This window comes from Saccopteryx leptura, chromosome 2, assembly GCF_036850995.1.
Source record: "Saccopteryx leptura isolate mSacLep1 chromosome 2, mSacLep1_pri_phased_curated, whole genome shotgun sequence".
NCBI classification, from domain to species: domain Eukaryota; kingdom Metazoa; phylum Chordata; class Mammalia; order Chiroptera; family Emballonuridae; genus Saccopteryx; species Saccopteryx leptura.
This window is the reverse complement of record NC_089504.1, coordinates 135,153,612-135,166,731: the sequence shown is the minus strand read 5'-3', so window position 1 is coordinate 135,166,731 and position 13,120 is coordinate 135,153,612. Positions and strand designations below refer to the sequence as shown.

Genomic DNA, 13,120 nt, shown 5'->3' with positions numbered 1-13,120 from the left:
AAAGGAATAAAAAATCATACATTTTTTTGATGTACCACAAAATTTTAGTAGTTTATGTGTGCCATACGATGAAAATGGTTTAAAATCACTGTCATAGGGTGTTTACTACAGTGTTGTGGGTGCTCCCCACCCCAAAATCCAATCAGGAATACAATGTGAAGAGCCAAGAAATTTCCCCTGGTGGATCTGGCAAAGAAATTATAAAAAGTAACCACTGTGAACTAGGCTCAGAGCATTCTCCTTAACAAAGACCTACTCTTTGAGTGAAAAGACTTGAACAAAACCTTATGAACCTTCCACCTGGGGGAAAGACATTACCAAGATTCCAACACCCTCTAGCCATCCCATCTTTAATAAAACAAGAGGGGAAAAGCCAACCAATACTTGTGAAGGACTGAACTCATTGAAAGACACAGATTTCACCATAAGATAATAGGATGTTTCCCTTCCCCAACGTCTTATGGCCAAACCAACAGGGTACTAGTATAACAGTGGATAACAGCTGAAAGAGCTCTAAGATGCAGACTCTACCTAAGGAGGAGTTCTTACAGAAGCCAAAGTCAACAGGGGAGACAAAAACAAGGGCCTTTAGGAATCTGAATCCTCTGGCAGCTTACAACACAAAACATTAAACACAGCTGCTCACTACTGTCAAAATAATAAAACTTTCCACTAAAAGTCTATTTACTTCAATTCCTATTACATGATACAATACGTTCATATATTTTGAGGTATAGTTGACATATTATATTAGTTTCAGGTGTACAATGTAATGAATCAATATTTGTATATATGCAAAATGATCACAATAAATCTAGTTAACATCTGTCATCATACAGTTACAAAATCATCTTTTAACAACAACAAAATATATTGTAAGCCATAATAAACAGCTAAAGAAGTCTGAAGGAACAAGAAAGCATCAGAAACCATTTTAGATATGGCAAAGATTTTGGAATTATAAAACTGAAAATTTTTAAAAAATGAGTAATATGTTGAAGAATCTAATGGAAAAAGATTAATACGCAAGAATAGGTGAATAACATACAGATGGTAATTGTAATAAAGAATCAAAAGGAAATATTAGAACTCAAAACAGAAAGGAAGAATGCCTTTGATGGGTTCATCAGTAGAGTCAACCTAAGCAAGAAAAGAAAAAAATCATGACAAGGACACTAGGCCAGTAAAAACTCCTTAGACTGAAGTGCCAGGAGAAAAAAACAAAGAGGAAAACAAAACAAAAACAGAACCACAGAACAGAACAACAAGAACTGTGAGACAATTTTAAAAGGCATAACATGTAATATTGAAGTAATAATAGACATATTTCAATGAGAAATATTTGAATTATAAGAATTAAGAAGATACATTTTAAGTAATAATGACCAAGAATTTTTTAAAATTAATAACAGACATCAAACCACTGATTCAGGAAGTATAGATAAAAACAAGAAAGATAAATACTAAAAAACCTATGCCTTTGTGCATCATATTCAAATAAAAGAATATCAAAGAAAAAGAGGATTTTTTTTTTTTTTTGTATTTTTCTGAAGCTGGAAACGGGGAGAGACAGTCAGACAGACTCCCGCATGCGCCCGACAGGGATCCACCCGGCACGCCCACCAGGGGCGACGCTCTGCCCACCAGGGGGCGATGCTCTGCCCCTCTGGGCGGTCGCTCTGTCGCGACCAGAGCCACTCCAGCGCCTGGGACAGAGGCCAAGGAGCCATCCCCAGCGCCCGGGCCATCTTTGCTCCAATGGAGCCTTGGCTGCGGGAGGGGAAGAGAGAGACAGAGAGGAAGGAGAGGGGGAGGGGTGGAGAAGCAGATGGGCGCCTCTCCTGTGTGCCCTGGCCGGGAATTGAACCCGGGACCTCAGCACGCCAGGCCGACGTTCTAACACTGAGCCAACCGGCCAGGGCAAAAGAGGAAATTTGATAAAAGCCAAAGCTAAAAACAAAACCTTATGAAACAAAACTTTATTTATAAGAGGAAAAGGATGAAGATCACATTAGACTTCTCTGCTGAATCCATGCAAGCTAAAAAGAAGCGGAATAAAATATTTAAAGTGTTGAAAGAAAAAAAAATCAAGAAGAGCAGAAATCTGCCATATCACACAATAAGATATACTACACAGTAATAAAAATAGTACGGTATTTATACAATAATAAAGATGAATTAACGCAAGAGAATAGGGAGCTCAGAGATAGATCCATTACTATATGGGCAGTTAATATAGGATAAAGAGGCACCACAAAACAATGTGTAAAGAGTGCATTAGTTCAGTGATTCTCAAACTTTTGCATGTATCAGAACCACTTGGAGTATTTAAGAGTCTGATGGGCCCAAGCACAGAGTTTGTTTCAATGTCTGGGATAGTGCTAGAGACTTGCATTTCGAACAAGCTCCCAAACGGTGCTGGTATTGAAGCTCCTGGTCTAAAAACGATTCTCTGGAAACACCACCTTGGTGTCGTCAGGAGCTCAGCTGAACTGGAGCAAGCAAGCCCTCAGGTGTGAGAGTTGTTGATTAAGCAACAATTAGTTGGTCCGAAGGTGATGGGTTATTGTTAAGCTGATTAAGCAACAATTAGCCAAAATGAAAATTAACAGAGAAGCCTGTAATCCCTCACTGTATAAATAAGCGACTATCCTGAGAAGCGCTGGCTGCTCCCGGTTCCTTTCCCCACAGAACGGTGCGCAGGTGCAGGCATGTGAGGAAGCACAGAATGGGAGTCAGCTCACTGCTGCAAGAGCCCTGAGCAAGTCTCTGGTGGTTGTACGGACCCTGGGGTGGGGGTTCAAGTCTGCAGGGAGGAAGAGGAGTGGAAAAGTACTGAATATTGAGTCAGAGGAGGGAAAAGTGAATTGAAGGTTTCTCCCTCCTCCTCCCAATAAGGAAGCCTAAGCAGAAACACCTCAAGAAGATCTCCGCCCAAGGTCTCAGATGAAGAGAAACTGAAATAAAGACCCCTGAGTTAGGAATGTGACTATGTGAAGCGCAGGGCTGGCCAGTGGCGCCTAAGTCCTTGACTGCAACCTCCTTTAGGCTGCAATCCATAGCTGTGCACCACGGCCGTCCCCTGAGGGGAGAGTAGCTTCTCCCTGAGGCTTTCCAGGAAAAGCTTTTGTAACTGCTGACGGTCAGGCCTGAAAGATCACATATAGGTTTTCAAGCAGAAGCGGGACTAAAGTATACGCTACTAAAAACAAAAGTGCCTCATTTTAGGGAGGACCATATAAATGGATACCAGATCTTTATCTAACATTACATACAAAGTCAGATTTTATAGGGATAAAATACCAAAATGTGAAATATAAAATTATAAAGTTAGTAGGAAAAAAGTATACAGGTAAGCCTTTGGCTATGAGGATAGTAAAGGAATTCTTTAAAAAAGCTTAGTTTAGGCCCTGGCTGGTTGGCTCAGTGGTAGAGCGTCGGCCTGGCGAGCGGGAGTCCCGGGTTCGATTCCCAACCAGGGCACACAGGAGAAGCGTCCATCTGCTTCTCCACCCCTCTCCTTCCTCTCTGTCTCTCTCTTCCCGTCCCGCAGCCGAGGCTCCATTGGAGCAAAGTTGGGCCGGGTGCTGGGTACGGCTACGTGGCCTCTGCTTCAGGTGCTAGAATGGCTCTGGTTGCAACAGAGCATCGCCCCCTGGTGGGCAGAGCATCGCCCCCTGGTGGGCATGCCAGGTGGATCCCGGGCGGGCGCATGCGGGAGTCTGTCTGACTGCCTCCCCGTTTCCAACTTCAGAAAAATACAAAAAAAAAAAAAAAAAAAGCTTAGTTTAAACCATAAGGCAAAAATTGAAGAATTGGATTACATTAAAATTAAGGATTTTTAAGAAAGATTTTATTTATTCATTTAAGAGAGAGAAAGAGAGAGAGAGAGAAAGAGAGAAGGGGGGAGGAGCAGGAAGCATCAACTCCCATATGTGCCTTGACCAGGCAAGCCCAGGGTTTCAAACTGGCGACCTCAGCATTCCAGGTTGACGTTTTATCCACTGTGCCAACACAGGTCAGGCAAAATTAGGGCAATAGACACTAAGAACAAAGTTAGTATTTCATTTACAGATAAAAGAAATTTTGTTTTATCAAAAACTCGTTAGGAATTCATATTTAAATTTACAAAAAAACACCCTGCAAATTGATTAAAAAATATAGATCAACCTCAATTAAAAAATATATAGGCAATTCATTGAAAAGGTGATTCCCCAAATTAACAAATTTATGATAAGAAATGCAAATTTACAATGAGGTATCATTTATTAAAATAATGAAAACTAGAAGCTGGGTAACGGCAGGTCTTTGGGGGAAGTAGGAATCAGTGCATTGCTGGTAGGACTGCAGTGTATCTCCACCATCCTGGAGAACAAATTGGCAATATTTAAATATATGTATAACCTATCATACAGCAATTATACACTTGGATGGAGACGATTAACAACTGATAGGCAAATGGATAGACAAACATTGTTTTTCTTGCACTGAACTATAAGAATACATAAAAATTACTGGGTTGGATGAAGAATTCAGAGACAAAGAAGAGGTCTGGATATGGTGCATCATTCTATGAAGCCCACAGTGTAGAAAACTGAATTGTATTTATGTTTTGTAACAGAAAGTTAAAACATAGCAAGTCATGTACACATAGCAACAATTTGAACTTTAAGAGCATAATGTCTAGTGGATTATAGAAGCATAGACCTTAGCAGAAAAAAGTAGGAAAAAGAATGAGTTATATATATACTACCATTTTTATAAAATAAAAATACATGCACACAAAATAACACAAAGAGTGCTAAATAAGGACACATATTAAGATGGTTCACTTGATGAGAGGAAAGACAGGATGAAAATTGGGGAATAAAGATAAAATTTTCATATATGTACACACACACATGTATATACACACAGGAGCTTTGAAAGACACAATAGAATAATATGCCATGAACTCATGAACTGAGGAGTATGATTAACTCCATTTGAGGTTAAATGAGAAAAAGATTACAACTATCCTGATAAAGGAAAAGACAATATTATTGACAACCAACCCAAGAGGGAGAACTGTTGAGTGGAAACAAAAACCACATTTTGCAAAACACTTTTGAGTCATAAAATAAATAAATTGTACCAGACCTGACCATGACATGCGTAACAGACTATCTGAGGTCAAATCTTTTAACATTACTTCACTCAGAACCATCTATTTTAAGATAACGCCACAGAAAATTAACCTAATAGTAACTCTAGATGGACTCATGGGTTCTAACCATCACAGATTGTTCCAGTCACTTTTTAATAAATTCTAACAAATCTCTGTAACACCATTCTATGATGAATTCTGGACCCTTAAATAGTATAATAGTCTTCTCTACATGCCCTCTTTAAAAAAGTTTTATTTATTGATTGATTGATTGATTGATTTTAGTTAGCAAGGAAGGGAGGGAGACAGGAATGTTGATCTGTTCCTGCATGTGCCCTGACTAGAGATCGAACTGGCAACCTCTGTGCTTTGGGACAATGCTCTAACCAACCAAGTTATCTGGCCAGGGCCCTATTCCCCCTTCTAAAGACATTCATAGTTCCCTTGGTATATATTATCCCTTATGCAGCAACCTTGTAAACCAGACGTGGTTAGACTGAAGGTGGGTTTCTGGCAGCCTCTGATTTATGGGCTTTAATAGTACAGCACTGTGGGGTAAACGGAAGAAGTACCCTGGAGCAGCCCGAGTCTGCGGCCACTATAAAGCCTTCCATTTATTCCAGGTCCTTTCCCACTCTGAAGAGAGCTGACAGAATTACTCTTTTTGGCACAACTACAAACTCTTCTAATTCTGCTCTAGGTTGTCTAATCTGTTTCATTTATATTTCTAAAGTAAAATATAAATACTAAGTAACTTAATACATGCTTAGAGCATGCAACTATTATATATGTAATTGTAAATGCTTTTTTTAGACATGCTACTTTTGATCAATCCAGTAATTTCATAATCTGAACTTCAATCCTCACTTCACCTACCTACTTATTTCTTCTTTCATCACCATTCATGCGACCAAGTGTTATAGGCTTTATAATGGTTTCAGTCACAATAGGGATAAATGGAGGACTCATAAGTAGCCATGAAAAAAATTTTGAGATATCCTAATGTATAACTACTTTTTGAAACAGACTTTGAAAGTACTGTAAATGAGAATTTAAACACAGAATATTTCAGAGCTTGATTTAGATAATCCTGTATCCATTGAAACAATGCTGTGTTTTGAGTATACAAGTAATAAAACTATGTTTCATTTAATAACAAACTTCTGATTCATGAGATTTAATTGTAAGATACCAAAAATAAAAAGCAGTTGTACAAGCTGAACTATTAAATTGCTTGTATGATAGAGAATCCATTAAATACAGAGGTCTTTCTCATGTATCCTTGTCATCAAAATTATCACTTAATACAGAACATACGTTATTTTTAAAAACACACAGCTAAGAAAAAATGTTTAATGGGTAGATAACCTTTCTACAATAAGTAGTTATTTTATCATTATTTCTGCAATTTTCTTTTAATACTTTATCTTCTATAAGCTAATAAAAAGTATTTCACAAGAATTTATTTCTACCCCAGGAATTAATTTTATCCAGAGTGGATATTTTAAAGAAAATAATCTTTCTGAATGAAAATATCCAAGACAAGGGTTTATAGAAATAAAATCATGTTTTTTTTTAAAGTTGACAATGTAAAATAGAAATTGTTTTTATAAATATTCCTTTTAAGAATTGGAGTAAATAGCCCAATACTATATAAAATATATATTTTTTTTACTTTTTCCATCTACTTGAGAGAGAGAGAGAGAGAGAGAGAAGCAACAACTTGTTGTTTCACTTAATTGTCTCATTCAGTTATGCACTCACTGATTGCTTTTCATAGGTGCCGTGACTCAGGATTGAACCTATGACCTCTAGTGTGCTGGGTCAACGCTTTATTATTCACTGACCCACCCAGCCATGGCTATAAAATATTTTCTTTTTATATCCTGAAGTATAGTAAAAAATATGTCTGTATCTAGGCAAATGAGGAAATTCTAAGGCAAGAACAATAACATTAACTATACTCATGTCACGTCTATCTGGATCTCCACTCAGCAAATTCCCAGTGAATGCAAATTAAATTCAATTTCTAGAATCACAAAATCTTGGGGCCAGAAATGAATTTAAAGAATACTTAATCTGACTACTAATCTAATACTTGAAGCCCCTTCACAAATGTGTTTTTAATTATTATCCAGGTTATGACAAGATTACTCCAGAGAAATGTACTATGCTACCTTGAGAAAACACTACTCACTACTCCTTTATGGTAGGTTAAACCCTATGAAATAGCTAATATTTTAGGTAAAAATGGTCTAATGTAGCTGATTTCATATCAATGTAATACAGGTAGGTGAACCCTAATTTTTTGTGTGTTGAGTTTAAAAGTTTCTCTAGACTTTTAATACACTGACCCTAGTACTATAATGATGCAAAATAAGTCTAATCTTTTTATTTATATAACAAACTTCAAAATAGGTAACTTATTTCACATAATGCCTTTAATTGTTCTTCATACTATATGCTTTTATGTTCCTTCAACCTTATATCCACTGTCTTTTAAATATGTTTCAATTTGAAAATAATCTTTTAAAAGTATGATATCTAGTACTAAAAGGAACTATGTGATATAAATTCAAAGTGAGTGGGGCTCAACTCTTCCTTTCTCCTCCCATTTGGAAAGTTGATTTCAATTATATGAAAGTAAAATTACATTAGTTTTTAAAATCTGTTTTTAAAACTTACTAAGTAAAACTCCTAAATGTTAAACAAATGTTGTACGTCTGAATTTGGCTCCTAATCCTCTACTGATGCTTAAGTTTTAAGTATAAAATGCTAATATTTATTCCCTTTGAATTTCATTTTGGATATAGCCCAACTACTCCAGCCTCTAAAAAATGTTTTAAACAGAACTTCATGTCATATACAAATGTGCAAAAAAAAAAAAAAATGCTTTCAATATTTCCATCCAAATCATTGCTAACATTATTGAGCAGAATAAGGATGCAGATAGTACTCAGTGGCATTCCACCACAGACCGTTCCTTTAGTAGATATCATTCCATATATTAGGTGTGGGCACTTAGCCAATTCTTTATCTAATGCCTTTTCCCTCATATATTTCATATTTTTGTTCATAGTGATCTTGTGATAGACTTAATTTATTAAAGTGTAGGTGATCTTTACCTGATTGAGCAGCCTAGCAAATATTTTCCCCAAAATAATAAGTTTAGCCAGACAATATTTTCTTAGCAAATCAATTTTGGTTCCAGAAGTCACCAATCTGCTTAAGCAATCCATCTGGAATCATGCCAGGAACCAACATTACAGTCACCAGTCTGTGAAACATTCCTCTCTAAAGTTAAGAGTACTTTTCCATTTTCAGTCTAGGCTAATTAGCTCATTTTCTATTTTTAATGCCTCAAAAGATCACAGGGCATGTTTCACTATCTTCATTTGTAAGCTCCTTGATCACAATTCTCCTAGACAGGCAATTATGTACATATTATCAGCAGGTTGGCACACAATAGTAATCTTTTCTCTACAAAGTTCTCCTGTAATATGTCCTTTGTCAAAAAGTGGTCTTTGTACTGAGGGAGAGTAGTGAAGGGGGGGAGGAACCAACACAGAAATTAGAGAACAAAAAATTACATTGGAATTAAGTAGTTCTAATTTCTCCTTATCATCATCACAAAATTTTCCCCAAGCAATAAGTAAGACTGTTCTTCTCATGGCTTTCTTCTTAATATAAACATTACATACTTTATTTTAAATAAGGATAATAATCTGCCTATTCTCTCAAAAAATATATTTGAGAGAAATAGCAAATAAAGTTCTAATTATTTTGTGTAGTGGATTTCAATTTAAAATTTCACTTTATTCACTCTCTTAAAGTTATTATATATGGAGAATAAAGGAAAGGAAAGTATGTGGTAAGAGAGAAAAATAATTTTATGGCTAGCCACAATCTGCCAACATATCACTATATACATTTGGGACAATAATTAGCAGGTAATAAAAGGTATTTTTTCTGGCAGGTAAATGGTCTCAAGGCACACTTTTTCTGCCTATTTTATGAGAATAAGACTCAAGTGATCCTGATGGTATGTTAGAATGGATTAGAATAATAGCACCACAACTCTTACACAAGTAATAAAATTAGTGTTGTTATTTTTTATAACCACTATATATGAAATTAAGTAAAAAGAAAATAGAGCAAGTAATATCTGTCATTAATTCTTGAAAATTTTGGATTGTGATATCTACCTTTTCACTTATTATCCATGTAACAGTATGAAAAAATGATCAGAAATGATTAATTAGCATAACTGGAAGAACTGTTTCAATTTAGAGAAAGCTAACTTTGTTTTGATGTAATTATGATACATACTTTTAGATATACACAGTAAACATAGCCAGAATTCCTCAATATATAAATTAATAAATACATCATATGACTTAAAGTAAGCATCTGGCATGTCCTACAGCAATAGAAGATATGAGTAACAGATGCTAATACAACTTTCTAGCACTTTCTGTGACTATGAAAAGCTCAGCAAAACTCTGTAGATAAATACCACAGAGGATGTATAGAAAAGCATGACAAAATTCTTACGCATCCTTAAAAAGTCATGGTAATCTCAAGATGAACAAATAAAAATAAAGTTACAAACTGCATTAGACCAGATTTTCCATAGACACAGAACCAATGGGATATATGGAGGAGAGGGGAAGAGTGGGAAAGATAGGGAGGTGGAAGAGAGAAATTGAGAGGTGCTTATTTGAAGGAATTAGCTCATGGTATTGTAGAGCTAGCAAGTAGGAATTACATAGGGCAGGCTGGAAATTCAGACAGTGTTTCTATGTTACAATACTGAGGAAGAATTTCTTCTTTTTCGGGAAACCAAAGTACTTGCTTATCTAAAGGCCTTTAATTGACTGGATGAGGCCCACCCATATTACTTAGAGTGATATCCTTTACTTCAAATCAGCTTATTAATAATATCTATAAAATACTTTAATAATATCTGGACCAGTATTTGACCAAACAATTAAACAGCATAGCCTAGTGAAGTTGAGTCATAAAATAAATCATCACATAAACCTAATCGGTTTTACTCATCAAACTACAAGTTTAAAAATTTGGTGGTGAAGCTCAGTGAATGAATATCTTCTTATATTATTTGTTACCTATAAATTAGTACACACGGAATTCCTTTTTTTGTGTGACAGAGACAGAGAGAGAGAGAGACAGAGAGAGGGACAGACAGACAGGAAGGGAGAGAGATAAGAAGCATCAATTCTTCACTGTGGCTCCTTAGTTGTTCATTGATTGATTTCTCATATGTGCCTTGACTGGGGGCTACAGCAGAGTGAGTGACCCCTTGCTCAAGCAAGTGACCTTGGGTTCAAGCTGGTGAGCCTTGCTCAAACCAGATGAGCCCGCGCTCAAGCTGGCGACCTCGGGGTCTCAAACCTGGGTCCTCCGCATCCCAGTACGACGCTCTATCCAGTGCGCCACTGCCTGGTCAGGCTTTATATAACCTTTATATATAAAAACTACTTTCAACATATATAAAGCATTAAGACTCACAATGGGTAGAGGCAGAAAAAAGGTGTATACAAACATAGAGAAGGGGGAGAAGCAGAGGGTCGCTTCTCCTGTGTGTCCTGTCTGGGAATCAAACCTGGGACGTCCATACCCTGGGCTGACCTTCTATCCACTGAGCAACCAGCCAGGGCAATCAAATGTATGTTAATCATATTCACTGTTAAAGATTCAACAGACTGCCTGACCAGGCAGTGGCATAGTATAAAAAAAAAAAGATTCAACAGATTAAGGTATCTCCAAGCAAAGATCCAATTAATGCTGTGGCTGTACTATATATACTTTCATTTAGACCAAACGGTTTGGGGAGAAGGGATCACTAGGATTTCTTCAAATCAGGTTTGATTAGTTATTTTTAATCAGAAGGCACAGACATGTGGAAAGCATATAAACACAGTAAATCTAGGAAGCAGGTCTCTGAAATAACTGTGGATTTGGTTTGCCTTTGCTAAATGAGGCTAATTAAAATCAAATACTATAGATGAGAGGCTAACCAAAACATTACCCTGAACTGCTACTTAAAATGACCCATGGTTCCCAAGTTTCTACAGACAGAAAGCAGATTGAAAAATATGGCACAATCTCCAATACTACATTAGATATAGCCAACAAAGATACTAAAACAATTTTTTTTTAATTTAAAACCAACACAGTCATAAAAAACAATGGAAAAGAGACTCTGTCCCTAATCCTGAATAGAAAATTATGGTAAATCGAAGAACAATCCTATTCCCACAGCAGAGATTCTTATGTAATCAGTCCACTGAAATTTTGGAATTTCTACATACTAATGATAGCTCTGCATCTCAGATTCTTAGTATTTGCTACTGAGAATGATTAGAGTAAATACCCTACCTTAGCCTCACCACTATAATCTAGATTTGTTGTGTGTAAACAACATATATTTTAGTTTCTAGTTCTTCAGGTCAAAAAGAACTATGTATCCGGACCTGATAATATGGAAACCGTAGCACATCACTCTCCACCTATCACCTAGAAATCCTGAACTTTTGAGGCTTTAGCTAGATACAACTTTCTGATTTCACCCACACGAACAGGATAATCAAATTTGCCTGTGAGATGGAGCCTGAATAGTTGGTGACCTAAAGGAGCAGACTGTGGCATATTAGTGCTATTTATCACGTATTTCCTACTCTCTCCCTTCCAAGTTCCTGATAGGATCTCACTACTGGCCCATTAGGATTGGGGGAAGAGAGAGGACATTGTGAATATGTTGGGAATGCAAGTGTTATTTCCAGTCCAGAATACTAAATTATTCATAGAAACTCTGACTGGGCTTGTTATCACTCTGCGATAATAACAGGTAATGTTTCGTGTAGAAATGATACTATCAGGCTGTTTCCTAGGGTGAGGATAACATGAGACCAAACCCCAAAGTAATCCATGGGTGCCATGAGTAAGAGTAAGATGTAAATCTTGCTATCTGAAGCCAGAGCATTTAGGGCATAACTTAGACTGTCCTGGTTAATAGATGCATTATGTTGTTTTCATAGTTTTATAACCTTAATTTTTCTCTGGGATTTTTCTGTTAAACCATTAAGTCATATAACTTTATACCTGAGACAACCTAGTATTTCATCACCCAAAGCAGTACAACTGTTAAATCAAATTTATAAAATTCCTTGTGTATTTCCTATTCCAAGCCATTTATTAAAATGACATTGAAAAATATTTAATAAAAATGACCCCTATCTTGGGGATGCAGTGGTGTATTTCTATTTCTATCTATCTATCTATCTATCTATCTATCTATCTATCTATCTATCTATCTTTTGTATTTTTCTGAAGTTGGAAATGGGGAGGCAGTCAGACAGACTCCCGCATGCGCCCAACCAGGATCCACCCAGCATGCCCATCAGGGGGCGATGCTCTGCCCATCTGGGGCATCGCTCTGTTGCAACCAGAGCCATTCTAGCACCTGAGGCAGAGGCCATGGAGCCATCCTCAGTGCCCAGGCCAACTTTGCTCCCATGGAGCCTTGCTGCGGGAGGGGAAGAGAGAAACAGAGAGGAAGGAGAGGGGGAGGGGTGGAGAAGCAAATGGGCGCTTCTCCTGTGTGCCCTGGCCGGGAATCGAACCCGGGACTCCTGCACGCCAGGCCGATGCTCTACCACTGCAGTGGTGTATTTATAAATCTCCATTTAAATTCTATACCTAATGCCTGACCTGTGGTGGCGCAGTGGATAAAGCATTGACCTGGAATGCTGAGGTCGCCAGTTTGAAACTTGGGGCTTGCTGGTCTAGGCACGTATGAGAAGCAACTGCTTCCCACTCTCCCCCTCTTCTTTCTCCTCTCTCTAAAACCAATAAATAAAATCTAAAAAAAATTCTATACATAATTCTGTTTTTCTAGTTCTTAGTATATTTTCTTTCCATAATATAAAATAGGTGCTCTAAATAAATTAG

The 13,120-nt window shown here is 37.1% G+C and overlaps 1 protein-coding gene across 3 annotated transcripts in view; it reads right to left on the bottom strand.

Annotated features, from left to right (window-relative positions):
• The window catches only part of CCDC91 (coiled-coil domain containing 91), a 380,006-nt gene that overhangs the window by 115,460 nt on the left and 251,426 nt on the right, over positions 1-13,120 (bottom strand). The gene's annotated exons all lie outside the window — the stretch shown is intronic.